At 40.7% G+C, this 16,790-nt stretch overlaps 4 non-coding genes across 4 annotated transcripts; 3 read left to right on the top strand and 1 right to left on the bottom strand.

The window, feature by feature from the left end:
- The first annotated feature begins 652 nt into the window (after positions 1 to 652).
- Positions 653 to 734, top strand: trnal-aag (transfer RNA leucine (anticodon AAG)). Its single transcript has one exon. It is a non-coding gene; the product is annotated as a tRNA-Leu (tRNA).
- Positions 735 to 1,674: 940 nt separating this feature from the next.
- On the bottom strand, positions 1,675 to 1,746 carry trnag-ucc (transfer RNA glycine (anticodon UCC)). The gene has a single exon. It is a non-coding gene; the product is annotated as a tRNA-Gly (tRNA).
- Positions 1,747 to 1,865: 119 nt separating this feature from the next.
- Positions 1,866 to 1,938, top strand: trnav-uac (transfer RNA valine (anticodon UAC)). The gene has a single exon. It is a non-coding gene; the product is annotated as a tRNA-Val (tRNA).
- A 212-nt stretch (positions 1,939 to 2,150) lies between these two features.
- Positions 2,151 to 2,223, top strand: trnav-aac (transfer RNA valine (anticodon AAC)). The gene has a single exon. It is a non-coding gene; the product is annotated as a tRNA-Val (tRNA).
- Positions 2,224 to 16,790: the final 14,567 nt, after the last annotated feature.

A 16,790-nucleotide genomic window follows, 5' to 3' on the forward strand; every position in this document is an offset into this window, starting at 1 on the left:
TTTACACAATAAACCCTCTGTGATATAAACTCTACCTGTTCTTCTATCATACAAACTGCACAAATATGATCTTAACTAGGGTTGAACAATAAAGGGAATTTATGGTGATTAATTAGAAAATTGGGGAAATTTATATAAACTGTATCTTATAAAAACATAAATATAAACATTTTGTTTGGACATAAACTGACATGCATTCAATCAAATATAGATTTTTAAAAAATTACATTTTGACAACACTGGCTGAGGTGAAATATATCCACACATGAGATGGTGTCTGTGGCATAGTTCTATAGAATATTATTGGGAAAAATCTTGGGTCTGAGAGATACATTTAAAGACCCCATGCATTCATAGCGTGTTTTGGAAGCTTTTCTTCCTGATAGAGGTGATCCATTTTTCTTTGCACGTGTGCATCATCACTGACCTCATCATAACCTCAAAACCTTCGATTGTTGCACACAGAACGTTGGTCCATGCTAGAGTGGGGTATGAAAATCTAGCCCTGCGTCTAGGTGTTTCGCAAGGGTGTGATGAGTTGGACCCTGCTTAAGTGCATTAGCTTTAGGAAGCAAGCGCAGTACAGTCTTTGTACACAAGGGCAAAGTTGTAGTTGTAGGTAGCATGCTTAATGACCCCAGGCTTAGTTGTAGGTAGCGTGGCCGAGCGGTCCAAGGCGCTGGATTAAGGCTCCAGTCTCTTCGGGGGCGTGGGTTCGAATCCCACCGTTGCCAGGAACATTTTCAAGGCACAGATAAAGCATTCTAACTGTTCCCTGAGTCTGTGCTAAAGTGGGGTGTGATAAGTTGTCTGCAACTTTGGGCTGTATTTCCATGCTGGTTGAATGCAGATGCTTGTTAGTTCACAAGATCATGTCTTTCTTCCATCAACACATTTGGGAGAGCATAAAGGCTTCCAGTTCCTCGGGTAGCATGGCTGAGTGGTCTAAGCTGCTGGATTTAGGCTTCAGTCTTTTTGGAGGTGTTGGTTCAAATCCCACTGCTGCCATAGACACTGCATATTCCTTCTAGAACGTTTTTTTATTATGTCACCTAAATGTCCGCTCAGTCAGTGCATTTGTATTTACAATTGTATAATTTTGTTGCACAATATCTTACACAAAGCATAATGGAGTTTTAAATATAACTTCATGTAATTTTTAAATACTTTGTGTAAATACTCACCAAGATGGACATTTGTTTTACAATAATTTGTGAGCAGGATTCAAGAAATGATCTGTGTGATGTTATGGAGGAATGCACAGTGCATGTAAACAGTTTAATTGCTGAGTTTTACAAGTGATTTTAACATCTGTTTCCTTTAGAGAGAGAAATACATGAGTGATATAATATCCTAAGCCCTGCCCTGGTTACTGTTAGTGCCTAAGCTCATTTCAGAGATACGATTCTGATTAAACAACAGTGTAAATAAAGTGTATTAGTAAATAAAATTTGTTTGGATAAATAAGCATTGTGTGTTAATCGTTCACTTTACAAAAATCATGCACTGTACAAAAACTAGTTTTGTTATATTTTTTAAAAGATGCAATCATGTGCCCCCATTGCAGCACAATTATCCTGTACTACAACCCCTCCATTTATTTTTCTCTTTTCCCCCTTTTTCCTTCCTCCCTCCAGGCAGTCTCTTTTGCCTTGGCTCTGGTATTAAAGGTCGTGCATTAGCCAGGAATTGAACCCAGGTCAACTGCTTGGAAGGCAGCTATGCTCACCACTATACCACCAACACCTTGACTGCAGAAATCCCAACTTTGGTGACTGAAAGTTGACGCTTTTTAGTAACGCTTATTTATTTTGTTACTTAGATGTTTCCCAGGCCTCAGCAAAGGGTGGGCAGGCTTTGCTGTGGTTTCTGTAGTGTAGTGGTTATCATGTTTGCCTTACACGTGAAAGGTCCCCAGTTTGAACCTGGGCAGAAACAAGGATTTGGGCTTTTGGTTTATGGGAAATGAGTTGAGTTTGGTGCTCTGTGTCGGCCGTTCCTTCTGAAACCAGCCTGATTCCCAGGTAGTGTGACAGTTTTCACGTGGCTGCTCATCTGCTATTGCGATCAAATGAAGAAACAGTTTCTTTCTTCCTTTTGTTGGTTCCTTAATTTATTTTCAGACTGAGAGCCCAAAGTCGTGCTATGTAGTTTCTGTAGTGTAGCGGTTATCACGTTCGCCTAACACGCGAAAGGTCCCTGGTTCAAAACCGGGCAGAAACATGCTGATGCTTTTGAGCTTTGCTTCAGTAAGCAGCCTGTTGTTTCAGCTCGCGTGACACAGTCAGACATTGAGACTCTGAATGTGACAGATGCAGTGGCTCCCTTAAAACTCGCTATATTGCATGAATGAGTGTTTGTTGCAGCTGAAACAACGTACAGAAAACTTTGAAAAAAAACAACCACCCACTACACAAGTGGAAATCAGAAAGAGCTCTTACATCAGGCTCTAATGAAAGCAATTCAATTATGTTTGCTTCTCGACCGTGGCACTCAAGTCTTTTAGCCTCAAACCAGCGTGTTAATGGTCGTGCGCTGGCCGGGCTATCGGACACGGTCAATGTCTTTTAAAGGCAGGTATGCTCACCACTATACCACCAACATTTTGGCTGCTGAATTCGAAAAGTTTGGTGAATGAAAGTTGAAGCATTTTAGTAACACTTATTTATTTAGATACTTTGTTGTTTCCCAGGCCTCGGCATAGGTTGAGAAGTCTTTGCTGTGGTTTCTGAAGTTTAGTGGTTATCTGCTTTGGCTATCAAATGCTGAAACATTTTCTGTCTTCCTTAAGTCATTTCCAGTATTTTTCAATTTTATTGAAAGCCTATGGTGGTGCTTTGAAGTTTCTGTATTGTAGCGTTCATAGCGTTGCCTAAGATGCGAAAGGACCACGGGTTGCAACCGGGCAGAAACATGCTGAGGCTTTTGAGCGTTTCTTCAGTAAGCAACCTGTTGTATCAGCTCGTGTGAGAGCAGTCAGAAATTGAGACTCTGAACGTGACTGGAGCAGTTTCTCCACAACGGGGACTAAACTGCATGCAAGTGCTTGTTGCAGCTGAAACAACATACAGAAATTTTTGAAACAAACAACCACTTACAACACAAGTGGAAATCAGAATGAGCTCTGTTGTGTATGTAGTAGAAACAAAGCAGTCACAGCCAAGGTTAATTATAACTTTCTTTTACTCAACTTCTTCACACTTCTTCACGCGTTTTTTCTTCCTCTCCCCATACATACGTACTCTGTTCAATCACATAGGTGCATAGTGCCACTAACTGGAAAGGAGGTGTATTGCACTATACCACATATTCCTCTCTTGTAAGAAATAAAACTGCACTGTAGCACCATAATATCAGTACTTCATGAACAATATATGTAAACTGAAACAACATGAAGCATGTCTTTCCTTTAAGTAGCAAACGTTGTAGAAAATAATAATCTCACATGTGATCACATGGCAAGTAAGTATGTAACAAAATCTGTAGAAATGTAAGTCATAATATCACTAATGACCTAAACATGGAAGTAAATAACAAAATAGGTATGTCAAATCTAGACTAGCATGTAAACAGAAAGTCTAATCAGTAAGTCACAATTCAGTCTTATGACAAAATAGACTAGTAAATTAACTGTAGATACAATCTTCAGGGAACAGGAACAGAATAAACACATTCACATCACTGTATCTTTTTTTTTTAAATCACATAGTCTCTGGACCATACTGGGGCATGTCGCATCCTTGGGACTTTTGGAGAGAGGGGCAGGGATTGCACAGTTTCAGGTGATTCAGAGGTGCTTGGCAGCAAACAAGCATCATCAGGCTGTGATGTAGGAACACTTGAATTGGCAGGAGGTGTAGGTGCAAGGTGGATGGCATTCCACACTTTACCATCGGATAACAGGTAAGTAGCAGGACCTTTCTTAGCTACCACTTTAAAAGGTTGGGTGAACTTAGAACATTCTTTTGCAATGAACCTAGGCTCGCGGACACGGACAGGAGATCCAACTTGGAAAGTGGATGGTGGATGTCATCTGTCTGTATACCGTTTTGTTTTCTGTTGCTTCCTCTGGATGTTCTGTTTCAGGTTTGTGTGCTCTGTAAGAGGCAATGTGGAGTGGAGACCTCTGATATGCAGCTTTGTTTTGAGTGGTCTACCATGAAGTAGCTCGGCAGGAGACACTGAGGTCATGGCATGGGGAGTGGCTCTCTATGTGTGTAAAAACTCAGTGACAAAGGCTTTCAAAGGTTTACCTTCGATGTTGGCTGTCTGTAAGCAGTCCTTGAATACTCTGTTGAAGCGTTCTATTTCCCCATTCGCTTGTGGGTAATACACGGAGCTGCGGCAATGCTTGATGTCTCTATCAGCAAGGAAGGATTCAAACTGAGCTGAAATAAACTGAGGGCCATTGTCAGTGACCAGTTCGAGTGGATTTCCTTCTCTACTAAACACAGTGGCAAGAAAGTTCATAACAGTCATTGAGGTAATACCTGAGCTGAAGGCAATCTCAGGCCATCGGCTATAGTAGTCAATGAGAGTTATTGCAAAATGGCAGTCAGGAGGTGCAGTTTGAATAGGTATCACGATATCCACAGCTACCTTTTCCCAGGCTGCAGTCAGAGTAGACACAGGTTGGAACGGAGCAGCACGGGTGATGGCAGTTTTGTCATGCTGCAGGCAGGTAGAGCATGACTTAATGGCAGACTCAACCTGTGAATCTATGCCAGGCCACCAGTACAAGTCTCGCAGTCTTTGTTTTGTGCGAATGATCCCTTGGTGTGTGGCATGAGCTAACTGAATGAGCTTTGATTGCAGAGCTTGAGGTACAATCACACGATGAGTGCCGCAAATTATGTAACTATCCTGCACAGCCAGTTCATTCTGGATACGAAAGTAAGGTGTGATGACAGGGTCTAGGTTTTTCGTGCTCCCAGGCCATCCTTTAGAAATGTAGTGTCTCACCTTCTGTAGCACAGGGCATGCATTACAGGCTCTTGAGAGCTCTTCAGCAGTGACAGCTGTAAAGTCAGCTGACACAACAGCCACCATCTCCAGCTCAGGATCTTGATGTTCTTCTGTAATGGGAAGAGGCAGACGTGACAAGCAATCAGCTGTAACATTCTCTCGCCCTGGTTTGTATTCAATGTTATAGTTAAAACACAACAGGCGAGCAGACCATCAAGCTATTCTCATGCCTGCACGTCCAATGCCTTTGGTTGAGAGTAAGGTAGTCAGAGAGCTGTGGTCCGTTCTTAAAGTAAAGTGACGACCCCACAAGTAAGTGCGCCACTTTTCAGTCGCCCAGACACAAGCTAAGGCCTCTTTTTCAATTGTAGAGTACTTGTGTTTGCACTCGGTCAGCGCTCTAGAGGCGAATGCAACTGTCTGCTCTGTATGGCCCTGGGTCTGTGTCAGCACAGCGCCAATGCCGTAATCTGACGCAGCAGTTGTGACGACTGTCGGCAAAGAAGGATTGAACAAGGCAAGAGCAGGGCTTGTAGCTATGATGTCTTTAAAAGCTGTACAGTTAAAATGTTTTAGGGAAAAGGTTTTTAATGAACCAAATACAAATGAGTACTGGTGTAAACTTTTGAAGGATTGTGAAAGTGAAACTGGAGAGTTTCGAATATTTTATAAGGCATGAAGCAGTATTTACAGACATAATCTTAACCAAGACAGAAATTGAACAAAGTCCTATGTGTACAATGTGTCAGGAAAGGGAGGAAGGGTTTTTACCCTATCTGTTTTTACATTGAAAAGAACTGGAATTGTTTTTTAAACAATGTAAAGTTCTAAGTAAAGTGATGTGTAATGTGAAAGTAATTACATTACAAAGTAAATTACAAAGTAATGTGAGTGGGGACTGGAATGAAAATGATTTGGAATGGAATAGAATGGTAATGTTAGGTCGAGACAAAAAGAAGTCAAAACAAAAAGTTTGTAAATTTGAGTATGATGTTAATGAAAAGTCTAATATGTGAGAGAAGAATCATAGCCAAAAGAAAAGGAATTGTTTTAGATTTGTGGAGACTTTTTAAAAAGAAAACAGAATGATATATGAAATATATGAAAATATTTATTAAAAGTCTAATTTATTTAGATACTTTGTTGTTTCCCAGGCATCCCATGTCCAGGAAAGAAAATGGGTTTTGTCCAAAGACATTTCAGTTTAGCTCTTAGATGCCTCCATAAGAAATCCAAAATGCCAGAAAATCAAAACAGCAGTGACTTAATACTGCCTTGCGCCAGTGGCTTCCTAAGCCAGGGATTGTAGGTTTGAGTCCCTTTTGGAAGGTGTGTTGAAGCAGAGTGGCGCAGCGGAAGCGTGCTGGGCCCATAACCCAGAGGTCGATGGATCGAAACCATCCTCTGCTAAGAGCAGCCTACTTTCTAATAAAAATGAAATGGCTTAATGTTCAGATTTGTTGCAGTTTAGCTCTTAGATGCCTCCAGCAGAAACCCAAAACGCCAGATGTTTAAAACAGCAGTGGCCTAATGGATAAGGCACTGGCCTCCTAAGCCAGGGATTGTGGGTTCAAGTCCCATCTGGGGTGTGCTTAAGCAGCATGGTGCAGGAAAAGCATGCTTGTAGCAAAACCAAGTGAGAAATAAATCACATCCCTCCTCTCCTAGGAACAGCCTACATTTTCACTAAGAAGAAAATGACATAAAATTCAGAATGGTTGATATCAACCCTAATCATTGCAGGTCATCACCACGATCCTGGTGGCCTACTGGATGAAGCTTTGGCCTCTTGCATCAAAGACAATGGGTTTTGTCCAAAGACATTTCAGTTTAGCTCTTAGATGCACATTGGACTTTGATATAGAACTGTGTAACATTATTAGAAGATCCATCAAAATGTGTAAACATTAAGAAGAAAAACATAAATCATAAACTGCATTATCAACTTTCAATATTTGTCTGAATTATTGGATTAGTAACATATTTATTATTATCATGTCATGCCATGAGAAGTAAATTCTAGTCTGAGGGACTGATGTCAGAATTGACATGACTACACCTCAGTAGGTGGAGCTAGATGTGGTGAGATACAGTTTAGACAGTTTCACAGAGATACTGACATTTATATCTACTGCAAGAGACACACAGAACAATCATGTTATTCTTCTTTGTATTGATAGTTGTCAAAAATATTGGTAAGTCATTTATATTATACATAACATTTAGGTGGATTTGTACTGCTACCTAAACATGATTCATTTAGCAAAAACATTTATATATATATGAATGTCCTTAAGCAAAGAAAGAAATGTTTATGTTGTTGCATTGTCTTTACAGCAGGTGCTGTTGACAGCAGCATTACACCAGACCAAACCATCATATCTTCAAGTGAAGGCAGCAACATCACACTGACCTGCACATATGATCAATCAGCTTACTATCTCCACTGGTATCGACAAAAACCTCAATCAGAACCAGAGTTTCTGCTGCTGATTTATAAATCTACAGACACTAGAACTAAACATAAGCTTGACCCACGGCTATCCATCAAAAGTCGTGAAAATGAGAAGAAAGTAGATCTGGAGATCTTTCCTGCTGCAGTATCAGACTCTGCACTGTACTACTGTGCCATGGAGCCCACAGTGACACAAAACTCTAACAGACTGTACAAAAAGTCAAGCTTGATATTTTTTTCTCAGCAGGTGGAGCTGTTTATCTGTTTCATTCAAACAGAGTCATTTACTAGTTCCTGTATATTGATCATCTTCTTACCCAAACTGATAAAGCTTAATGTTTGAACAATTCATGAAAAACAAACTGTTTGTATTAAATGATTATTGACTTAATTCCTGGTTAAGGTTCATGCTGTTAATTCCCCTGATGTAACAAAGATGTAACACAGTAACACAAGGTGTAGACAGTTAAATGTGCACACAGTTTACTGATGACATTCAACATGTTTCACCATGACACATTGTGTGTATAAAACACTGTCAGATGTTAGCACTGGACTTTCCCTGGTTCTGCAAAAAAAAAAAAATTACTTTAAGGTCAGAATTAATGTATATATGAATAAGTGTATGAGGTGCATGTTTACTCCTTTACAACGATTTTAGTAGCGTCAGTAGGTAACATAACTCTGAAAACAGTCCTAATATCAGCATTTCTATATGGGAAGGTAACTATATAGGACATAGTAATAAGCTCAGAAAGCAATTATGTGTTCGGTTTTTGGTGAATTATCACAAGTACTCAGCTATATAGCATCTAGTAGCAAAGTTCTTCATCCACATAGTCATCATCTATGTTTACAGTATTTTGTTACAGTGTTCTTTCTCAGAGGTCTGTTTGTGTTGTGTATTAGTTCAGATCAGAATACAGACAAAATTCGATGGAGCAAGCTAACAGATAACATGATAGCGAGCTCAGTAAAACCTCAAGGTAGAGAATCATCTGTCAGGAAATGGTGGGATAAAAGCAGACCCAAACACAGGGATAACAAGTTTAAAAAAACAAAACAATTTATTAACAAAAGAACCAGACAGGGAACATAAATTCAGGAGCACAAGAACCAACAAAACATGATACCTAAACTGACACACAAAAGACGAGGATAAATAGACATAATAATGAGTCCCTTACAAACAGATGAGTATTGATGAGACATGTGACACAAAACACACTGCCCCCTAATGTTACGGCAGAGAATGTCCAAGCAAAAGTCCTGACACCTTCAGTCTCAACAGTATAAGTGAGGTAACAGGTAGCTAGTTAAATGAGGGTGTAATGTTCACATGTCTGAAACTCACCTATGTGCAAAACGTGTAAATATATTAAGAGTAGATTAATTAGAGTAAACTCTTCTGATCAAATTGTTTTTGTTTATTGTGTCTGATGATTTAATGTGTTAATGTGGATATTCCCAGGTCTTCTATTATTTATTTATAGGCCATACAGGATAAGCAAAAACTGGATTTGATGTAGTTATGTCACAGTAAATATCGGTATAGGATACTTTGGTCTAGACACTTTCAGAGAATACACACATCACCTCTGAGTGTAGAAGCTAAAACGTATAGATAGATAAATAGATTTTTCTTTTTAGTCAAATATTTAAACATTTAGAGAGAAACATTAAAAATATGAACAGACAAAATTATTCTAAAGAAAATGCTGAATATAATGTCAGCATGTTTCTACTAGAAACAGAAGAAAACAGTACTTTGTCCCAATAAACAGCACACAGCATTAGGACTAATATCCAGTACCTACAGCCTACAGACATCCATTATCCCGCTGTTAAAAAATCAGATTCATCTGAATCTATAACATAATGTATAATTAACAGAACTTATGACTTTGCATTAAAATGAAACATTATCAGACTAATGGACACTAATATCTCTGTAATGTAACAGAGGTGATGGAGATCAGAGACATGCAAAAAAAGTGCTTAATTTAAAGAGCAGACAGACAAGTTCCACTACAACAGTGTCACTTCCTGGGTGTGGCCTTCTAGAGACGTGTAAAGTTCAGCACATACAGCACTATTATACAGAATCATCACAGAGCTGTGTTCAGAAATGGCTCAACTATACAACTTACTGTACATAGTGAGATACACACCACTGATTCTCACTCTAGTTACAGGTCATTAAATTACAACAGTTAATAGATTGTATTATTTAACATATTTTTAAGTAATTTTTAGTAGATGTTTTAGGGATGCTTACAGAAATTGCTTAAATATTTATTTTTGTTTATATTTATTTATATATTTTTGTTTACAACAGGCAGTGCCGCAGATAAAATTGGGCCGACAGAAAACAACGCTAAAACTGAGGTTAAAGAAACAGACACTGTTACTCTGAGATGTTCATATGAGTCAAGCAGCAGTTACGTTTGGCTTCACTGGTACAAACAATATCCTAACAGCACACCACAGTTTTTACTGTATAAAGGTGCAAGGTCAGCAAGTTCAGAGTATAATCCCACTGGCACTCGATTAGAGTCAAGAACATCCTCAGACTCGACTGAACTTACTATCAAAGATCTACAGATCTCAGATTCTGCACTCTATCATTGTGCTCTTCAAGTAGGATCACAGTGATACAGAGTCACTGAAAGGGTTTACAAAAACATAAAGTCTTTAAAAACCACAGAAAATGTAAGAGACTTCCTTTACCAACTGATCAGTTAACCACAGACACAAAGAACAAATTCAGGTAACAAATGCAACTTAAATAAACAGAAAAAGAAAGAAAATAAAAGAGAGATGAACAGCTACACATTATTCACAGTAAATTGTTAATTTTTCATGCTAGAAAATATAATTTAATGACACTACTAGAGACATAAAGGTTAGCTGTCACTGATGGATACAATGTGTAATACAATTAATGCAACATTTCTGCTCAGTTTTCCCCAAAGATTCACTACATTCATTAAATAAGTAACTGATTGATTGATTCGTCGATTCATTCATATGAAAATGTTTTTATATACAAATGTTAATTTGTTAGATTTAGTTGGCTTGTACAGATGCAATGAAGATACACACCTGTAACACTCTGTGGAGTGTTTGTTTTGTTTAACCTTTATTTTTACAGGCAAGTCATTAAGAACAGGTTCTTATTTACAATGGCGGCCTGACAAGTGGAATAACCACTTAGGGAAAGGGAAGTAGGGCTAAAATAAATACAAAACATTAAAAATACATACAGGTTAACAATTACATAAATACATTTTAAAACAAAATTATGTAGAGAAGCAACTGCATATATCCGTGAACAAATATGATATAATATTTTTAAAGGATGAAATTGGAATTAATTTATCCAGTTTGAGAGTATTTTGCAAAGCATTCCAGTCGCGAGCGGCAGCAGATTGAAAAGATGCAAGACCAAACGCAGAGTTGGTTTTAGGAATGCTTAATTGAAAATGAAGTGAGGATCGGGTGTTATATGTGACAGGCTTTAGCTGCAGCAAGTGACCTAAGTAAGGAGGTGAGTGGCCCAGAAGGGTCTTATAAATGAAGGTGAACCAGTGAATTTTACGGCGATTGTGAAGGGAGGGCCAGTTTACAGATGAATATAAAACACAATGGTGTGTATTGAAAGGAGCATTTGTGGCAAACCTGATAGCAGAATGGTAAAGAGCATCAAGTTTTGATAGGATGGACTTGCAAGCAACCCTATATATAGTGTCTCCATAATCTAACATGGGTAGAATGGTCATTTGAATAAGAATAAGTTTGGCAGAAGTGGTGAAGGAAGAGCGGTTTCTGTAAAAGAAACCAAGCTTGGCTTTGACCTTAGATTGCAGCTTTGATATGTGAATAGAGAAAGAAAGTGAAGTTTCCAACCAGATGCCCAAGTAGTTATAAGCAGTGACTTGTTCTAGAATAGCCCCCTTGCAGGTGGTGATGTTAAGGGCAGGAGGAGGCGTAGTACCCCTACGGCAAAACCACATGCTTTTTGTTTTGGAGGTATTGAGAGTGAGATTGAGTTGTGTAAAAGACTGCTGTAGTTGGTAAAAGCTATGTTGCAGGGTAGCTTGAACAGCATCAGAGGAGGGACCTATGGCATAAAGGATTGTATCATCGGCATATAAGTGAATGAGTGAATTACCAACTGCCTGGGGAATGTTATTAATATAAATTGAGAAAAGTGTGGGACCAAGGATGGAGCCTTGGGGGACACCCCTGGTGACCAGGAGAGAATGGGAGAAAAGGTTTTCAAATCTTACACGTTGAACCCGGTGAGAAAGATAATTTGAGAACCAAACCAGTGAGTGATCAGTGACACCAATGCTGCTGAGTCTGTGGATAAGTGTGTTGTGGTCCACAGAGTCAAAAGCTTTTGCAAGATCAATGAATATAGCAGCACAGTTTTGTTTATTATCTAATGCAGATGTAATGTCATTGAGCACTTTAGTGGTAGCTGTAACACAACCATACCCTGATCGGAAGCCAGACTGTGCCCCGGATATAATCCCGTTCACATTAAGATAATTGATTAGTTGTTTATTGACAAGGTTTTCCAGAATTTTAGACACACATGGCAAGATGGAAATTGGCCTGTAATTATTCAGGTCAGCCTGATCACCGCCCTTATACGGAGGAAGCACAACCGCTTCTTTCCAAGCAGGTGGAATCTCGGCTGTATAAAGGGAGAGGTTAATGAGGGCTGTTAATGGAGCCGCAATGACGGGGGCAGCAATTATAATAAAAAAAGCAGCAAGATCATCTGACCCAGCTGCTTTATTGGGGTCCAGGGCGGTCAGTTCCTTCAAGACTTCCCCCACTAAAACAGGCCGGATGGAAAAACTGTGAGGAGGAGCTAAAAGGCTGCAGGTATTAGATGCTACAGGGGCTGTAGAAATAGGGTTTAATGTCTTTGAAACAAAGCCAGCATTTATGAAGTGGTGATTGAATGCTTCAGCCATGGAGTTTTTATTAGTGACCACTATGTCATCCAATTTTAGGGACGATGGTATGGACCGGGGTTTGTTTTCAAGTTTTTTTTACCGTATTCCAAAATGCTTTTGGATTCGCACCACAAAGCATGAACTGTTTTTTAAAAAAGCCAGCTTTAGCCTCCCTCACCGCTTGTGTGGCCTTGTTCCTGATTTGACGAAATAAATGTTGTCTTTAACAGAATTTGTCTTGCGTGCTCTGCGCCAGGCTGTATTTTTTTGCTGAAGCAGAACCACTAGATCACGATTAATCCACGGGCTGTCGCGGGTTTTTTTATACGCATCTTTTTGTTTGGGGCATGTTTGTTGATCACAGCAGTTAAAAGATCTTTAAACAACAACCATGCATCATTCACTGTAGGAATCAGACTGACTCTATACCAACTTACATGATTCAAATCATGTAAGAAGGCTTGAGCATCAAAATTTTTCAGAATACGTTTAGTAGTGATTACAACAGGCTGTTTGACAAAGTTGTTTTCTAACACAGGCAATGAAACAGTGGTCGCTAAGATCATTGCAAAAAACACCTGATGGGTACATGTGTGGGGCGTTTGTAAACACAACATCTATCAATGTGGCGTTGTCACAACCTTTTGGGTTATATCTAGTAGGTAGGTTTATGATTTGATGAAGGTTTAAGCAATCAAATTGTTGTACAACTTTCTCAGGGGGTTTAAGCATGTCCCAGTTTAGATCGCCAAGTATGATCAACTCGGACCTACTGAAAGGCGCAAGAGCATTGCTCAAGGCCTTTAGGGTACATGCTGGTGCAGATGGAGGGCGATAGCAACCAGCCACAGATAAAGAAAAACTGTTTGATAATTTCATGTTAAGAACAAGAAGATCATACTGTTTAGGTATAGACTTTGCCAGGGCTATACTACATTGAAGATAGTCTTTAGTGAAAATTACCACCCCCCCACCCTTAGATGACCTATCCTGCCGAAACAGGTTGTAACCAGATAAATAGAGGTCAGGATAGAGAATAGAGTTACGCAACCATGACTCAGTAATTACTAAAACATCAGGGTTAGAACTCTCAACCCATACTTTAAGCTGGTCCAGTTTAGGTAATATACTTCTTGCGTTTACATGCAAAAACCCAAGATTATGGCTTGATTATAACGTGCTAACCACTAAGCCACCGTGCCCCCCAGGAAAAGAAATTATTTATTTTTTTATTTATTTTAAAACATTTAAAGAGACGATTCTGTCTTTGTTTCACACTTTCACTTTTGTCTTTTTCACACTTTTGCCAGAGTCTCTGCTTGCAGTCCATTACATGACAAGATCATACCTAATATTCTGTGGTCTCTGTGTTTGTATCTTGTTCAATGTTAAAAGTGAATTGAACTGAACTTTCTCACATTGAACACTGTGCAAAAGAGCAGAAAACAACATCATATAAAATGAAGCAACAACACTTTTTTTGTTAAACTCTTTCCTTAGTTCTGGAGATGTCTGAGTGTATGGTCTTAGATGCTTTATATAGTTTTGTGTTATATATGTGGAGTCACGACTTGTCTTTACTGCACTTATGTGTAGCCAAATGTATCTCTTAAAACTAGTTAATTTGACCTAGTCAGGTTGTTTATATCTGTTTTTCTGACTCCACCGAACTAGAATAGAACAAATAAATAAAATGTAGCATTAATGTTCTAACTGTAATAGTACAAGATGTCCAGAACAGAGCGTTTACTGGGTTTCTGATCTTCACTGTTTACTGGGTCCAGTAATAACCATTCACATCATTTTTATAATATTAGTTAAACTCCAATATTTTGTTCATTAAAATACAATGTTTCTGCACTTGACGGTTAAATGTTGGTTAATCTGACAGACTGATGATGAAGTGAAGGTAAACGTGTAAATAGCTCCATCTCGTGAGAAAAGCATGGCTCTACTGATCCAGTATATATGCAGGACAGTGTGGTGTTGCTGCCTTCACTTGATAATACACTGGTTTGGTCTGGTGCAATGCTGCTTTCTAAACAGTTCTTATAAAAACATTAAAAACAATTATATATATTATATATTATATATATATATAATTATAAACATATAAAAACAATTATATTGTGACATTTTAATCATAAATGACAATATGCACATATGTGTAATGATTATGACTTACCAAGATCAGTCATAGTGAAGAAAACCTTGTTAGTATTAACCAGTGTTGTAATGTAACGAAGTATAAATACTTCGTTACCGTACTTGTAACGGACGGGATACAGAGCGGACCCAAACGCAGGATAGCATAAATCAAAATAGGGTTTAATAAATGAAAACATGAAACAGGACGCAGACTAGACAGGACAAATCACAGTAAGGATCAGGTGTGATGACAGGGAGGAGCAGACGAAGGCGGGGCAGACACGTGACGAGAAACAATAACAGATGCACGTGGCCAGAGTCCGGGCAGAGTCCTTACAGAGCCCCCCCCCAAGGCGCGGCTCCCGACGCGCCAATCCGTCCAGGCAGCCCCGACGGGCCCGGAAGGGGGGAGCAAGGCACACGGCGAGGCAGGTGGGGGGAGCAAGGCACACGGCGAGGCAGGTGGGGGGAGCAAGGCACACGGCGAGGCAGGTGGGGGGAGCAAGGCACACGGCGAGGCAGGTGGGGGGAGCAAGGCACACGGCAACTACGGAGAGCCGTCAGGGTGCAAAAAACCCAGGCGGACAGACATCGCAGGTCACATCCAGAGTACCAACCCGGCCAGTGGGTTTGGCTTTCGACTCGCGACATCCGTCTCCGTCTACCCTGCCGCAAGCTCAGTCCTCGGTACGTGGGTCCGTTCCGAATCCTCAGGCGTATTAACCCCGTCTCGTACCGCCTCTCGCTGCCTGCCGCCTACCGCATTTCCCCGACCTTCCACGTCTCGCTGCTGAAACCGGCCGGCGAGCCGAGAGGGGGCCCCGGTCCTCCCGTGGACCTACCCGCACCGCCGCCGCTAATGATCGACGGCGAGGAGTCCTATCTAGTTCGCGAATTACTCAACTCCAGACGTCGGAGGGGCCTCTTGGAATACCTGGTCGACTGGGAGGGCTTCGGTCCGGAGGAGCGCTCGTGGGTGAGGGCGGGGGACATCCTGGATCCTTCGCTCACGGCCGAATTCCACCTGCGGCACCCGGAGAGACCGGCACCCCGTCCTCGGGGTCGGCCCCGGCGTTGGGTGCGTCCTCGCGTCGGGAGCCGCTCGCAGGGGGGGGGGCTCTGTCACGCGTAACGAACCGCCGGACGAGCGTCGCCATAGAGACGCGTCCCCTGAGTACTAACGCGCTTCCGGACTACACTTCCCATCAGCCACCTCCCTTCCTGATTACCGCACCAGCTGTTCCTCATCTCCGGCTCGTATATATTCACGCCAGAACTGCTTACCTGTGCGAGGTCTCGACTAGTCTTAGTACAGTCATTCTGAGCGTTTTCTGTATTCCTGTGTTCCTGGTTTTTCTGTCCTGTTTTGCCTCTTGATATTCTGATTGATTGCCGCCTGTCCCGACCTTTTGCCTGTCCCTGATTCTGATTCTGCCTTCTCTCTCTCACTGCTGTTTTGCCCGTTCTGATCTCTGCCTGTACGACCCTGTCAGTGTTTTCTAATAAACACCTCTGCTGCACATGGATCCACAGCCGTATGCCTCCTCCTCATTACAGTACTTAAGTAGAAATTTCACGTATCTGTACTTTACTTCGCTATTTAAATAAATAAAACTTTCACTTTTACTCCACTACATTTTCTAGATAAAATGTATACTTTTACTCCGCTATATTTCCACTAAGCGCCTTCGTTACTCGTTACTACAAAATAAAATAAAAAAAAAATAATAATAAAATTGCGACTGCAATAAGGGAGGTTTGGCGAATCACTGCTCCTAGATTGCATTACGCAGCTCCGCACGCTCTATTTCAGCGTAATGTTGCCAAAAGGAGGCGGAAGCACAACTGAACCTGAGCCACAACAGAGCCACATTTTTTACTGTGTTACCACAAAGAGCCACATCATACACATGGGCACAAATGATCATCACCTTTTTTCCCTTCCATTTTGAGAGCGAACTTGACACAAATTGTTTACTCAAATGATCTTGCTCCTACTGGGAAACTTTGAGGTATTTTCATCCCGCTCACATGCGCGTTTGATGAAAATACCGTATTTAACTCAAGTGAAGCGAACACGCACAATAAAAAGACACACAAACTTCTATATGAACGCAAGAACCGCATGAAACCGGGCAAAGAGCCGGATGTGGCTCGGGAGCCGCGGTTTAGCCACCTCTGTCGTAGACGACCACCCCGACGATAGTGGTGAACAGGGTGAAGAAGATAACATTATACACCCGTGGCCG

Source organism: Tachysurus vachellii, chromosome 7 (genome assembly GCF_030014155.1).
Source record: "Tachysurus vachellii isolate PV-2020 chromosome 7, HZAU_Pvac_v1, whole genome shotgun sequence".
NCBI classification, from domain to species: domain Eukaryota; kingdom Metazoa; phylum Chordata; class Actinopteri; order Siluriformes; family Bagridae; genus Tachysurus; species Tachysurus vachellii.